The 16,746-nt window shown below is 37.7% G+C and overlaps 1 pseudogene; it reads left to right on the forward strand.

Annotated features, from left to right (window-relative positions):
• The first annotated feature begins 7,457 nt into the window (after positions 1 to 7,457).
• LOC102491437 (39S ribosomal protein L1, mitochondrial-like) overlaps positions 7,458 to 16,746 on the forward strand; it is a 56,739-nt pseudogene continuing 47,450 nt past the window's right edge.

Raw genomic sequence — 16,746 nt, forward strand, 5'->3', positions numbered from 1 at the left:
GGAACAGTGAACATTTATAACACCAGAAAGACATGTGGTTGGGCAGCTACCTAAGAAGGATAACTGTGCTGGGCATCCGGTTAGTTGTTACTTTTATTGTGGGGTCTTGTTACGAATATTTAGGAGGGGAGGTCTGTCACTGTAGCTGACTTCTTTGTCAGAATTCATGGGATTTCTTTTTTTAAAAATAACTATTTATTTTATTTATTCATTTGTTGATTTTTTAATTTGGCCAGAGAGAGACAGAGGGTGAGAGTGAGAGAGAGAAGAAGTGAGAAAGCAAGCCACTGGGTCCAGGACTCGAACCTCTGTTGGCCATGTGGGAATGTCCAGCGCCTTAACCACCATGCCACCCGCTGGTCCCATAGAATTCATGGAATTTCTTAAGGAATCTGATTACTCAGTTAGGCATGTGGACATTGGAGCATAGGAATATCCAATAGGGATGATTTCTCTATTTATTAGTTTATTGACACCGTGGGGATTAGGATGTTGACCAGCATCTCGGTTAGATAACTCTCCTCTGGGCATCAGGGGGTCTAGCTCCAATGCCTGATAATAGTGATTGATGTATCAGATGTTTCCTTTCTTGGCATATTGGAACTCCCTGCTTCTAATGTCTACATACAACACTATCTCACTTAATTCTCCCAAAAGCATTATGATATTGAGGCCAGCAGAAGGCAAAGTGATTATATCACCAGATACCCACACGGCTGTTGGCTCAAGTCCCAGACCCAGTAACTTGAAACTTCAAGCCAGGCGTGTGTGTTTGCATGCCCAAAATCATGGGAGGAGAATGGAGAAGGGATTATGGCATGGCCATCTCCCTGGGGGGTGATTTTTCATTTTCCCTCTTACTGTCTCTGTCTCTCCAGTGAGTGCATGTGCCCTAAAGCTAAAACCTCTCAACCCCCCCCCCAAAAAAAACCATTATGATGTAAGTTTTATATCTCTATTAAAGACAGAAACACTGAGGCACACAGGAATTCAGCACTTTCTCGTTCATAAACAGAGAATTAGGCTGGCAAGGTGGTGCAGCAGTAATGTGCTGCTCAGGAGAATTTGGATCCATGTAGAAGACCCTAGGTTTGATTCCCTGGTCTCTGTCTGCATGATGGGCATGCACAATCCTGCTCCCAGCTGGCTGAGAGGGCCAGGAGCACTTGGGAGAATCACAGCAGAAGACCTGTTGAGGGTACCCGTTTTTCCTTTCTCTAAAGAAAAAAAATGAATAACATTTTTGAAAAAGAAGAAAATTAGAAAATAGTAGAGCCATTTTTTTTTTTAATCCAGATAACAAGTCTAATGTCTTTCCATCCTTAGCCTTTCATCCTTTTTGGGGTAATGCTGTCTTCCAGTTAAACTCACTCTAAGCAGACTTCAAATTGACAAATCCTGGGTTCCATTTTGTATCTGTTACTTACAGCCACTTGACATGGGCTTTGGTTTCTTCATCTGAATAATAGTAGGAATAATACTAGCATTTATACAGGTTGAGTTTCTCTAAACCCAAAATCCAAAATGCTCCAAAATCTGAAATTTGTTGAGCTCCAACAGGATGCCATAAGTAGAACACTCCACAGCTAACCTTCAGGACAGGCTGCAGATGAAACACTGTAATACAAAAAATATTGCATAGAATTACTTTTAGTTCATATGTATAAAATATATATAGAACAAATAATTTTCATGTTTAAATTTGGGTCCCCTCCCCCAAGAGATCTCATTATGTACATGTGAATATTCCAAAATGTGAAAATGAAACAAAATAACACAAAACAAAGCAGAACAAAAACAACATGAGAGGCCAGCAGGTGGTATGGTCGTTAAAGGCGCTGGACTCACACATGGTCGACCATGATTCAAATCCTGGACCTGGCAGCTTGCTTTCTCAATTTCTCTCTCTCTCTCTTGCACTTAATCTCTCTGGTCAAATTAAAATAAATAAATAAATAAATAAATAAATAAATAAATAAATTTAAATTAAATAATTCTTTAAAAAAAAAGCATGAAACACTTTTGGTCTCCACATTTCAGATAAAGAATACTGAACCCGTGATTATAAAGAGCTAAAATATCTGTTAGAAAAATGGACCATTGAACACACAAAAATATTAGTTCTTCTATCATTATATAGACTTTAGAATCCTTAATTTTATTTATTATCATTTATTTTTTTCAATAGATTTTTGTCATAGGGTGTGTGTGCTCACCAAAGAGAGAGAAAGAGGCAGAGACAGTGAGAAGGAAAGTGAGAAATCACCCCCGATGGGGATCGCCACACCACAAGCCCTTCTCCTCCATTTTCCTCTCTGGATTTTGGGCATGCATACACCCACACTGGCCTGTTTTTCAAGATGTGGGGTCAAACCATGTAGTTGGTAATGTGGAATTCAGTGCCTTAACCACCATGCCACCTGCTGGCCCAGTTTTCTTTGTAATGTTACGGAATGGCTTGAAGACTGATCAGCATTAATCTATCGAACTTGATTTAGGGAATTCTTGTGACCATATATTAAGTATAGAAACAACACTTTCATCTCCTTTATTCACTTTCCAAAGAGATGTGTTAGTTGATCATTAAGAAAAATGTCTGATTTACAGAGTAAATATTTGAGACTCTAGTGCCTATGCTCCTTTACTATTTATCCTGTCAATTCTGATTCCTTCCTTCATACATTTATCAACTTATTATGATAATTAATGAGGATGCCTGAGAAAAATGTCTCCCTTAAGGGCATGCTTTTTAAATGCTAATAAATAACTTCACTATTTAAAATTTTCATAACAAACTTATCACATGCAGAAATGTACCATAAATTATAGATCTTCATCATTACTAATGTAAAGACTATCCAATGTCAGACATATTTAAAAGAGAGTACCTTAAAATAACATTGCTTGCTGTAGTTGTATTGCATGTCCACGCCATTGTAGGCATACTAAATATCTCTGCTCAATAATATCTTATTCTGAATAGTTTGTATACAATTAGCAAGTGACTTCTAATCACTACTACTCCCAAATAACATTAAGAAGATAAGAGGCTAAAAGTTTTAGTCAACTGAGCCGGGTTTCAATGAGTTAACTGGGATCATTGCTTCAGAGACTGCTCATATCCTCAGACTTCACAGCCCTAGCAGAGGTTGACTCTGTACTAAGTCTCACATTACATGCGGATTAGATTTGTAGAAATCCTGTAACTCAATAGGTACCTGCCTATTCTCTCCTGGCGTCAGCCTGCCTGCACTGCTTTGCTCCTTAGACATACCTGGCATTCCACCCATGCCTCCCTCTTGCTAAGTGAACTGGAGTCAGTCTACCAAAACATTGGGGTATTGTGAAGGAGAAAGCCCCCTGACAGCCAAGCAAGTGCGAAGTTGAGCTTACAATGCCTTGTACCTTTCTCTGAAGTGTGCATGCACCTCTTGCTAACATCCTTACATCTCATAGCAAGGCTGGAGCACAGATATTTCCAGGTGTTTGCCAGCAGAATGCAATCACACTGCAAAAAGTAAGATGGAGTTCTGGCTGCCTTTTCTTCCTCTCATCTCTTTAGTTCCTCCCCCACCCTGACCTCTTTGACTACCAGGGTTCCCTTCCTGACCCTCTCTACTTCCCCTCCCAACAGTGTACCTTGACAAACATGTTTACACTCAAAGGTGGGAAAACAAAACCAAGCACAAAGTACAACAAAAAACAGGCTTGGCACCAAATCCTAGAACAGTCAGTGGACTGATTTCTGGGAGCTGTGCCAAATGCGATAAGCACTGCTATTTTAACACATATCTCTAGTTCCCAGCACAAATCATTCATTAAATAATTAGCATGTTACCTTGTTAAGAATCTTTAAAACTAAGGTGAGGTTTTCATTCAGGAAGCACATCAGATTGTTTAGCATCTTTTTCTAATTAAGCATTAATCCCTCCCAGGAAGAATGAGTCACTCAAGCAAGTGAACTTTCAAAGATAAGGGATTTCTCTTTTGTAAACTGCAATTAACAGCTTTTAACGGCCAGCCTTGCTCCGGTTTTCCCAGCAGTTGAAATGATTCTGATGATTTTTACTTCTCACTCCTTATGCAGCTGACCAAAGTCAGGAAATGGAGACATTTATGACAAATGTGAAGATGAGATGAGCAGTTAAAAAAAGAAACCAAACCAAAGCAAATGAAAAAAAAAGTCTCAAATTCTATTGTAATTTCATATAATATCCTTTTCAAGAGAGATTTTCTAGTGTGTCAGATAGGAGTGCCTTCTGCGGAGATGCAACATAGCATTCTGTGTGATGATTGGAAGCATTTTACCTTTGGCAGGTGCAGAACTTACCTTAGGAGTCAAACTGGATCACGTGCCCTCATCACAAGCATGCTTTTTAAAAGTAAAAAATAATTTTCAGTAGTATTTAGAATCAACTCTACAAAAGTCTCAAAAGTCCTTGCAAATACTTATTCCAAATTTTTAGTAACATAATCAAAGATTAAATTTTCATCCTTTTGTATGAATACATGTAGTAGGATTTACCCTCTTCTATAGCTGGTAATGCTTTCTTTCTCTCTCTCTTTCTCTTTCTTCTTTCTCTCTCTCTTTTTTTTAATTGCCAGAGAGCGCACACACTTGCCACAGAGAGAGAGTAAACAAAAGCAACCCCCCAAATCGGGCATGACCATCCCACATCTCTTCTCTTCTATTTCTCTATCCTGTTGGGTAGGATTTGGGACATGCATGCATATGTGCCTGATGTCTTCCAAAGCCATCAGGGCCAGGACTCAAACTGTGGATGGCCATGTGGATCTTGCTCCCTAGCTATAGGTCTGGCTCTTTATCACTGATAATTCTAGATAGTCATGTTCTAAGTGAATTTTTACAGCAACAATTATTGCTAAGGGGGATAACCATAACTTTTTTCTCTTCTTTTCTTTTCTTTTTTCTTTTCTTTTCTGAATGTTCCCAGTCTTCACCATTTTCAAAAAGGCATGTATAGCCCAGTCATGGTGGTACAGGTGATAGGATACTGCTGCGAATTGCTGGAGCCATATGGGTTCCCAGGTTTGGATTCTGGGTTGACTTGACCTCCATGCCCACACTTACCCAGGGTCCTGGCTGGTTGGCAGGCTGGAGGGAGGATTATAGCATGTTTGGACTCTGTTGAGAGTATTTGTCTCTGCCTCTATCACTTTCCTTTCTCTCAATAAATAAAATGAACTTTTTTTTAAAAAAGGATATGATAAAAACAAAGATGGGAGAAAGGTCTTACACCATTGGAAAAGGGAAAATGATACGATTTTTAAATGCATAATGACTGTTTTATTATTAAAGTCTGTCTCAGTTGCTTCAAGGAGCAATTTCACCTATGAATCAGTTTTCTAGGGTTTTAGTCTTGCACAGGACCTTAAAGGCAATCTGATTCAATTTCCATACTTTAAAGAAAATTAAACTAAAATTTAAGACAAATTGACTTATCCAAGATCACATACTAATTAATGGCAAAGTTAGACATAGAAACAAGTCTTGCAACTTCCTCTGTAGAAAGTTTTGCTCTTTTGGAAAAAAAGTCTCACTCCAGCTGCAAGAAAGCATTACTTTCATAGCTAATTATAGGGACCAATTTTCAGTGGGTGTAGGTATCATTTAAATAAAAATAAGAAGATGGATACCAACCTGCAGCAGGTCCTTTTAAAAATAACCATTGTGGGACCAGCAGTTGGCTCAATGGCTATGTCGCTGGACTCCCATGTAGTTGACCATGGTTCGAGTTCTGGACCTGGTGGCTTAAACTCACCCCAGGTGTGTGTGTGTGCGTGCCCGAGATCCTGAGAGGAGAATGGAGGAGAAGGGATTGTCACATAGTTATTCCCCCTGGGAGGTGATTTCTCGCTTTCTGTCCCTTTGTCTCTCTATCTTTCTGGTGAGGGCACACACCCTATAGCAAAAACTTCCCTCTCCCAATAAAAATGACCATTGCATAGATTGAGGAAAAATAAATAAACTAATAAATCAGCAAATCTCATCTTAAAAAGCAGCATATGGTTAGATTCCAAGCTGGTGTTTTTATAGATGAAGGGAATGGAAATTTATTTTCTATTTGAGCCTCATGATCACACGGTTAGTCAGACACTTTCAGTACACTTTATAAGCAAAAACCTTTAGCCAACCTGTGGTATGGTGGTTAAGATGGCTGGATCCCACATGGCTAACAGCAAGGTTCAAGTCCTAAACCTAGCAGCTTGAAAACCACCAATAGCATGCAGAATCCTGAAAGTTGGGAGAGATGTTCCCCATGGGGTGGGTACTTTCTCACTTTTTCTCTCTGAAGAATGCCCTAAAACTCTGACAAATAAACTTAAAAGGAAAAAAAATGAAAGTAGAAAACTTTATGCACATTTTGAGAAATTGCGTATAGGTTATAGATTAACTTTAGTTCTCAGAAACTTTTTACCCCATTATGGGGACAGACTAAATATATAACAAACACAGAATCCTAACCTATATCAGAAGTGCAGACTAATACAGTAATATTGGAATTAATTTAACCACACTGGGAAAAAAAGTAAGGTCATCACATACACACATGCATGCACACACACATAAACACACTTATATTTAAATAGACATATCAAACCATTTGTACAGTTAGAAAACAGTGTGTTAGATATTCTAATTGATTCATTCAGTGTTGAGTCTATTGTACTACTGTGTATAAGAAACATTGAAAATATGATACAGTCACTTTTCTCTAGAAGTTTATAATCTATCTTGAGAAGATAGAGAATATGGAAAAAGAATAATGACATTATAATGAAGATGATGGGGACCAGAAGATAGTGCAATGGTTATGCCATTGGACTCCCACGTAGTCAACTGCATTTTGAGTCTTGGATCTGGCAACTTAAAACTCATGCCAAGTGCATTTGCATGAGTGCCCAAGATCCTGAGAGGAGAATGGAGAAGGGATTATAGTGTGGCCATCCCCCCTAGGGGGAGTGATTTCTCTCTGTCTCTCTGACGAGCGTACATGTCCTATAGCAAAAATTCCTCTTAAAAAAGAAAAAGAAAAAAGATGATTCTAGATAAGATGCCAAAATAAGAGCTTCACACAATAGTTACATTGGCAATTTAGAGAAAAGAAAGACAATTATAGTTGTTTTAATTGCGAAAGTCCTACTTTAAAAATTGATAATTAAGAATCAACCAATGGCAGAGAGGACTACCACATGGCCAACCATAGTTCGCATCCCAGACCTGGTAACTTCAAAATCATGCTGGGTGCATGTGTATGCATGCCCAAGATCACAAGAAAAGAATGGAGGAGAAGGGATTGTGGTGTGGCCATCCCCCAGGAGGTGATTTGTCACTTTCTGTCTCTCTGTCTCTCCCTGACTCTCTGGTGAGTGGACATCTCTTATAGCAAAAATCTCTTTAAAAATTGATAATTAGACAAGCTGGAATGTTCTACATGGCAGTGGCCATAAGACATCCTGATTTAGTCTTGATATATCATCAAAAGCATAGTTTTTTCAAGGTAGTTTATCAGACTTCTCTTTATCCTTGTTTTGTAAGAATTCAGATGACCAATAGACATTTTGCTGCTGCTGCAAAGTAAGACCATCAGATGAAAAAAGAGATGAGATAGAAAAAATAAAGTGATATCCCAACATGGGAGGTGAACCAGAGGGCGATGTCTATTTAAAATGCTTATACCCAAGGCAGGTATTTGAAGTGGAGAGGGCTAATCCAAAGCAAGGTGTTTATCATGATTTGACATTGGATTTTATAGCACTGGGAAAGAAGAAAAGTGGAACTATTTGCAGGTGTTCTCAGTTTTCCACACCCATTCATTTCAGAAAGGAATAAAGTTGCACTACTTACAGGGAACCTCAGAAATTGGAATAGCAGAAGAAAATGGAGCTGCATTTACAGGAGGGACTAATCTGAATCAAATTATTTTAGATGATGAAATTTATGCAGATTTTTATGTAGCTGTTCTAGAAACAAGGCCTGAGCTTAACCCATTCAAGAAGAAATTGAAAAACAGATTTCCAAAGCTTATTTGAAATTCCATCAGCCATGATATCCCCAAAATGCTTGAATTATTTAAAACTGGACGTGAAATTAAAGTTGATGAAGAAAGGGAAAACTTTTCAAGACCAAAATAGCAACACTGGATATGTCAAGTGACCAGATAGCTGTCAACCTACAAGCTTAAATCTCACACCAGGCACGTGTGCATGTGTGCCCAAAACCCCAAGAGGTGAATGGAGGAGGAGGGATTACAGCATGGCCATCCCTCTTTGGGAGGTGATTTCTCGCTTTCTGTCTGTCTGTCTCTGACAAGTGTATGCGCCCTACAAAATAAAAACAGAAAATTATAAAACCATGTAATTTCTTCATTTGGTGTCTTATTATTTCTTGATCATCACACTTAAAAGGAACTTTAGGGGTTAGGGTGGTGGCACAGTAGTAACTCCACCGAACCCACACAGGAAGGGATCTGGAACCTCCTGAGCACTCTGGCCATGTGTGCATGCCTCTGACCTGGCCGACTGTGCCTAGAGAGAGGCGTGTGACATGAAGACCATGTTGGGGGTGCCTGTCACTCTCTCTCTCATGAAGTGAATAAGTAAACATTTTTTCAAATAAATAATTTTAACATTAAAGAAAGGTTATAATTTCAAAAATAAAATTTTCTCTTGAAGAAAATAATTGATAATCAAGCTGGGCATGGCAGATTAGGTCAGATTAGATATTAGTTTTACTTTTTCGTTCAGAGGTTTGAGAATGGCATATATATTAAATCTTGGAAAGACAAATCTCCGTAAATTCACACTCATTTTGTACACATGGCACTAAGGGTAGACTACAACTATAATACATTTACCTCCCATTAAATAATCTGCACAGTTCTAAGTTCTTCAGATCTTTTAAAGTATAGTTTAAGTCCCAAGTTCTTCATAAACTCATTCAGAAGTCCTTCACTGGCAGTATTCATGCCCTTTCTTTAGCACTCTAGTACTTAGCGTAAACTCTCATCCCCTACCCCTTCACCCTGCCACAGGGATGCAACAGAAATATTCCAAAAAGTGAATTCATCTGGATCTCAAGTAGGAATTTTCTAAATATCGCATGCAATCTTCTGAGATAAGGTAGAGAAATATAAGGAGGACAATAGTCGAGAGAAGTAAATTCATAGTGGGTTGATCCATGGAAGAAATATCAAGAGCCAGTTTAGATAGGTGATACTAGTAAGTAATTAAAAGTCTGGTCTCAATGCTGCTAATAAATGATTTATTAAATATGCACTTTGATGAATTATTCATGAGATTTTTAAGGATTGGCCTCAGAGGTAGGGATCAACAGTAATGACATAAGAAGCTAGAATAAGAATACTTTAGTGTATGAGTATTCTAGAGTACCAGGTCCATGAAATATAGTAAGAAACATTTAAACATGTACTTGGATCCAGACCTTTTAAATATATGGGGTATGTTACGTATCTCATACCATTTTGATATAGTGGTTGTCTGTGAAATTTAATAGCAACATTTGATTAATTAATCTACTTATTTGTTTCCGTTTATGAGATACGGAGATAGAAAAAATGGAGAGAGAAAGAATGAGAAAAGGAGAGAAACAGAAATACACATTTTTGTCAGTGCCTTACTATATGGTGATCTTTCTGCACTAGTCTCCTAATTACTAGGGTTACAGGTGCATAAAACCACACATGGCATGTTCAGGTTGGCCTGGGAACCAAACCCAGCCTCCTACATGACTTCCAGCCTCCCAAGCAGTTGTGCTACCTGTACATCAACAATGACTGGGTTACTACCAATATTTTAAAGAAAGACAAGGGTCAAAGTATGACGTGATTGTGAAAAAACAAAAGTGGTTATAATCTTGATGTGCATTTGATAAATATAAATACAGGTCTCTATATGCTGGAAATTAATAGAAACTCTGTACCAGTTGGTGCATTTGAAGTTTTGTATTCAAATTTAGATGGCAGCCTTTAGAGGTACATATACAGGCCCAGCCTCTATGGAGCAGCGAGTAGTATATTGGATTGTGGAGCTGAAAGTCACCTACCAACAATCATTTGAGTCTCTGGCCTGGTGAGCCTGAGATATACCACCTGGCAAGTTGGAGGACTGGAGGAAGGGGATCACAGCATGACCAGGCCCTGTGGAGGGTGCTTCTCTCTCTCCATGTGTGTGCATGTACTCTATCACGGAAAAAAAAGAAGACCTATATGTGCAAACGGGAATATGTCCATTGGTGAACACTCAGAGTACGAGAGCACTCAAAACCATGTCAGTAAGGAAGAGAGAAAGGAGCTACACACACTCTCCTTAAACGTTCAAACTACTTTCTCAAAATCATTAACTAGACATTTCCTACATGGTTCCAAATTTCAGAAACTATATGAAAGATGTTGGAGGAAGAGGGTTTTTTTTTTTTTCAGTATAAATAATAACTTTAAAGAAAGAATGTAACTCTCTGAAAATGGAATGGACCACTGTAGGGAGTTCTCTGTTATGGGAGGTTTAGAAACAGACAATTATGATTACCCAGTATGAACGTTAACAGGAAACTTGATCCATGCTGACAGCATGGGGTTTAAGGTATACAGTTAAGGCTTACTTTTGACTCCCCATGATTCTATATTTCTATAGCATTGAACTCTTGATTATATTAAATTGACAAGCATCATTTTGCCCTTTAGCCCAAGTCCCATCTCCTTAAGTATTTCATTTTGAAATATTCTGCTTTGCTCTTAGCACAGAGTGGACAGACAGCACATACTTTGAATTAATTGAATTGGAACAAAGTGAAAACTGGATAATAGTGAAAAATTGGGATGACTCAGGTCCTTAGTTAGGAGCTCCTCACATCGAGTGGCTCTGGTATAGGATTCTTTCATAATCGCTTCTTCCATACAATAAATAGGCTTGCAGCAAGAGAAAGGTTCACATCTTCTCTGAAGCAGCTGATCACAGGAACTTATGCTGCAAGATTTTTATACACTTGTCTCCCCGAGTTGGTGCTGGGGGAGAGGGCTATGATCAGTGTCATGTCAGAAATTGAAAGCAGAAAAGATGGGTATAGGTGCAGTGGTTATTGGCCTAGGACATATGAAACCTGGAACAATCTTTGCTTTTGACTTATGTCTCAATTGAAAACAAAGCAGTTCATTTCATCATTGAAAACACAACATTGTTTATCTGAAATGGAAGTTTGTTAAATTCAAATAATTTGTGCCTTTTCTGACTTCAAGAAAAAGTGGGCCAATGCAGACAGAAATACACATTTGATACTTGATTGGCAGATCAGGGGACTGTAAAGAGGTCTAAACAATAGGAGGTGGCCAGAGGCACCAAAACCAAATGTTCCCAGTTAATGTAGGGCTTTGACTTAGGTGAGTAAAAAATAAGGCTATAATTTAAGAGAAGGCCAAAAATCAATAATCCACCATTACTCTCTCAAGTACTCCTCATACCATTAATCTCACCTTGAAAATTAATATTTTCCACTTTCTCTTCCTTTCAACTAAACAAATTGGAAGCAATGACTTGGAAAGCGTGTGAACAAATGAAGAAGTCTGATGTCTCTCCTTACATGGTAACCAGCAAGGCACTGTAAACTAATGATATCAACTGAAAGCTTTCTGGTACCAGGAACTATGTAATTGGCCTATCAATTATTTCTCATTATATAGGCAGGGCTCGCTAGGGAAACAGAACCAATAAGATATGTGCAGATATTAAAAAGGGGATTTATTGAGAGAAATGGCTCATGCAATTATGACAGATGAGAAGTCCCACGACAGGCCAACTGCCAACTGGAAATCCTGGGATGCTGGTAGCATGGCTTAGGCCAAGTCCAAGGCCGCAGAGGCCGGGAAGCTAATGGGATAACACACGGGTCTGAGGCCAGTAGCCTGTCCCAGAGGGATGCTGACGTGAATCCTGGAGTCCATAAGCAGTTGAGCCTTGGGTTTTGGTGTCCAGAGCAATAGAAGTCTTTTCTGCTCTCTCAAAAGAGACCCATTCATCTTCCATACTTGTTCCCTCTGGGCCCTTTTTGATTAGATCATGCTCACCCATATTGAGGGAGGATTTTCCACACCTGCTTTACTCTCACACATTCATCTCTGAAAATACTCCTACAGAAATACTCAAAAATAATACTTTTCAGATTTCCAGGTATTCCTTATTCCAGTCAATTGACACCCCAAACCAACCATACTTATCATAGCCTTGAGATGACATTTTTAATAAACCATTTTATCAAGTGACAAACTGAGCTCAGAGTGTTTAAACAATGTACACAGTAGTCACACAATCACTATGTGGTAGAGATGACTGTGACTAGAGACGTCTCTGACCAGAGATCCATATTATTACCACTATCGCATGACACTGTATCTTTTCGTTTTTAGTTTTCTGCAATAGCGTGAGTGTTCTCACCAGAGAAAGACAGAGAAGGAGGGAGAGAGGGAAAATGAGAATTCATCCTCCAGAGAAGATGGCTATGCCGCAGTCCCTTCCCCTCCACCCTGCTCTTAAGATTTTGGGCATACCCATGTACCCAGTGTGTTTTTCAAGCTGCCAGGTCTGGGACTTGAACCATGCTATTGGCCATTGAGATTCAGTCTCCTTAACCACCATGCCACCAGCTGGCGTGATACTACATCTTTTCAAGAGAGATTGTAAAAAGTCATAATACACAGGAAATGCAATGACTTTGTGCTATGGGATGATTTCTATGGGCTGTCCCTAGCTTCTTTTGAAATCTGGAACATTTATAAATTAAATAAATAAATAAATAAATAAATAAGAAAGAAGACCATTATACTGCAAGCATTATTTATCTATTGCTTTCAAAGGTCTTTGTATGTATTTCAGTTGGAAAAATAACATAATGCTTTGTGAACACCTTTAATGAAACCCATTCAAAATTCTACCTTTCTTCTTCACTTTACTTGGAATACTTCGTCCATGATGAGCAAGGTCTCTCCAATAACGGAAAATTGCTACTAGACTGAAATATAGAGAAGTTGCAGTTTTAAAAGAATTCAACAACTAAATAAGTATTGACACCTAAACAATTATACCCATTAATTTTGGCAATTATGTTTCATGCTTGGACGATTCTCATTTCTTGTATTTACTGACCTTTGTTACAAAAAAAAAAAAAAGGAAGAATATAAGTAAAAATGATGCACCAGGAAGGTACATCATTTTCTCTGTCTTTCATTCATCTCCTGCCATACTTTAAATTATCCCATAGTTTTAGAAGCACAGTAAGAAGTGAGATACTATAGTTTTTTTCACACCAGTTTCCAGTGTATCTCAATGAGACAGTTATTGAATGCATGTTTAGTTTAAATGTGAATAAATCATTTAATTTATTCTATGAAGGAGACCAACAGATGGTGTAGTCGTTACATCATTGGACATCCACTTAGCGACCACAGTTCGAGCCTGAACCAGTTGACTTAACCCTCACACCAGGCATGTGTGTGTGTTTGTGTGTGTGTGTGTGTGTGTGTGTGTGTGTGTCTCAAGATTCTGAGAGGACAATGGAAAAGAAAGTATTGTGGCATGACCATCCCCCCGGGGAGATGATTTCTTACCTTCTGTCTCTCTGTCTCTCTCTGTCTCACTGGCAAGCACATGCACCACATGGGAAAAAATTTAATCCATGAAAAATTTCGAAGAAGAGCTAAACTATTCTCAATATGTATTTAGTTAAAGAGAATTTTAATATTGCTGCACTACAAGTTGTTCATTCACTATCATCTCAAGTTTCTGAAAAGTTTAAAAACATTTATGTCCACCATTCAGACACAAATTTTTAAATGGATATGTTACCATCAAAATTTTCGTATATGGAGAATGTACCACGATCTTAACAATGCTGACATTGTTCACAATATTTTGAGATTATTTTTTGAATTACTTCAAAGCAGACTTTTATTCAGTGATGTGGAATTATTTTTCAATAAACTAAGTTTTAACTGGCAAAAATTATATATATTTATAATATACAACATGATTTTTTTGGAAATATATATACCTTGTGCAAAAACTAAATAAAGATCATTCATATATGCATTACCTCAAATATTTTATTCAAGAACAGTTAAAATCTCTCTATTAGCAATTTTCGAGTAAGCCATTTGGTTATCTTGTTCTACAAGTAGATCTCTTGAGATTATTCCTCTTATTTAATTGAAATGTGATATCTTAGTCCATTATTGCATTGATACCTGAAATACCTGAGACTGAGTGATTTATAAAAAGTCAAGGTTTATTGACTCAATAGTTTGGCCATGGGGAGGGCCCAAAGGTATCATAAAATGAAGACAAAGTGGTTCATATCCAAATGGCATCAATTTGCATCATTTCCTTTCCTGATAAACACAAGACTCAGTCACTGGAGGCGAGGAGATGCTTTAACTGCCCAATTGCAAATTGTTTCCCCCAAATCCCGCTTTCAACATCATAACTGCATCAGATTTTCACGCTCAGAATCCTATTACAATGACTTAACATGTGAATTTGGGGGAACATGTACAAACTATAGTAGTATACTCTGGCTAACATCTCTCCAACATCTCTCTGGGAACCACTGTTCTTTTCTCTGCATTTGACTTCTTCATATTCCACATGTAAGTGCTATTGTGCAATATCTGCCTTTCTGTGCCTGGCTTATTTTATGTAACCTAATGCCCTCCAGGTTCACACAAGTGGTCACAGTGACAAGATTTCTTTTTTTATTCTCTATGGATAGTTAGATTTTTGAAAATACCCAAAGTTTTGGGTTTTCCTCCTAAGGTTCTACCAAAGCAACTCAAAGCAATATTTTGAGTGATGGCAATGTAATTTTGCCGGTTTTTCCAGCTGACTTAGAGGCAGCATTGACCAAGGAAAGCACATTAACATTAGGGCCAGACATACCTGGATTAGTTGACTTTCATAAACATACATTTCCTCATCAATAAATGAGAATAATAATCTCTATCTTAAATGTGAGTTATTACCAATATTATTGAAGAACAACATTCACTTTGAGATTAAGATCTCATGGAATTTTTTAAAGAATTATTTAATTTTACTTGTTATTATTATTTTTAAATTTGTTATAGAGCTGTGTGCTTTGAGAGAGAGAAAGTGAGAGAGAGAGAGAGAGAAAGCTACCAGGTCCAGGACTAAAACTGCAGTCTGCATATGAGAGTCCACCACCTCAACCACCAAGCCATCTGCTAGCCCAAGATCTGGTGAAATTCTAAAGTATAAATTACACATAATCTCATCTCATCTTTGTTGTCAAACTTACTTACTTTTGGGTGTGATCCTCATGATTTGACTAGTAATATCCTTAAAATCTACTTAAAACTCAACACATTCACCAGGGTTTTGTTTTTGTAGCAAATCTGTCACTAGGAAATGATATTACCCCAATAAATCATAACTAACAAAATGTCAGGTGTTTCGTGCTGTGAAATCAAACTACATTGCTGATGTTACCAAAGAGTATTTCATGGTCCCCAAATTAGGAGAGTATGTGAAGAAAGATGAAATGTAAAGTGACCAAATCGAATCTCACACAGAGACAACTTGCCCAAGATCTAACCAAGGTTATAAGAAAATAGGTGGCAGATACAAGATTTAGGAAGAAAAGGTAAATGTGCCATGTGGTTAGTCAGTGAATCATCAATATGTATGAAGTTCTACTCCTTTATGCACACATATCTGCACTCTTCATTTTTTTACTGGTAAAACTAAAAGGGGCTAGATAATATTTTTAACACTCTGTGGACTAAAACACATACTTTGGTAATTCAACTAACACTTGAAATTGACCTCATTTCAAAAATTGAAGACTCCATTACAGGTTCTAACAGAACTCTGCACATGATAATTGTCATACTTATGTTTCTAATATGTTCCTAAAGTTGGGTTTTCTTCCCCAGTGTTGTCTCATTCCCAGACTTTAAAAAAATTCCCACATTTATTGAACATTATTATTAAAATAATATCACAGTATAGAAAATTAGAAAAAGTACCCATTATTGTACACTCTAAAGTGACCACAGTTATAATGTTGGTATTTTATATTTCTTGTTTCCATTTAAATGTTATTTTACTTAAAGTTCAATTACAGGATTTTTAAAGAATTATTTTATTTAACTTTATTTATTTGTTTATTTTTAATTTTGACCAGACAGGGACAGAGTAGGGGGGGTGGTGTGTGGATTGAGAACACAAGCCATCAGGTATGAGACTCGAACTGCATTCGGCCATATGGGAGTGCAACACCCTTAAACACCATGCCACCTGTTGGCCCCTCAATTACAGTTTAAATGTGCTTTTTGTCTTTGTTTTTTACTCACCTTGATAAAAACTATATTGAGTTCCCCACCAGTCATTAAGTGCTTTCTTAAATTTTTGTTAGCTGTAACACCTAGAAACTCCTCCTATGAAATGTACAGTTATCAGCTACATGCATTAGCGATGTTTTCTTCACTTAGCATGAAACAGACTAGATAATATGTAGCCCCACATGATGTGTGGAGAGACCGACACACAGAAAGGATTCTGCTGGACTTCATGGTCTGAGACTAAATTCTGGTTTAGCCTCTATAAATTCCTTCAAGTTACTTAAACTGATCTATCTTCACAGTTTTCTACCTTCTCACAGAGTTGTAGCAATTACACCATTCACATGAATTACTTGAT

Source organism: Tupaia chinensis, unplaced genomic scaffold (genome assembly GCF_000334495.1).
Source record: "Tupaia chinensis unplaced genomic scaffold, TupChi_1.0 Scaffold000251_1, whole genome shotgun sequence".
NCBI lineage: Eukaryota > Metazoa > Chordata > Mammalia > Scandentia > Tupaiidae > Tupaia > Tupaia belangeri.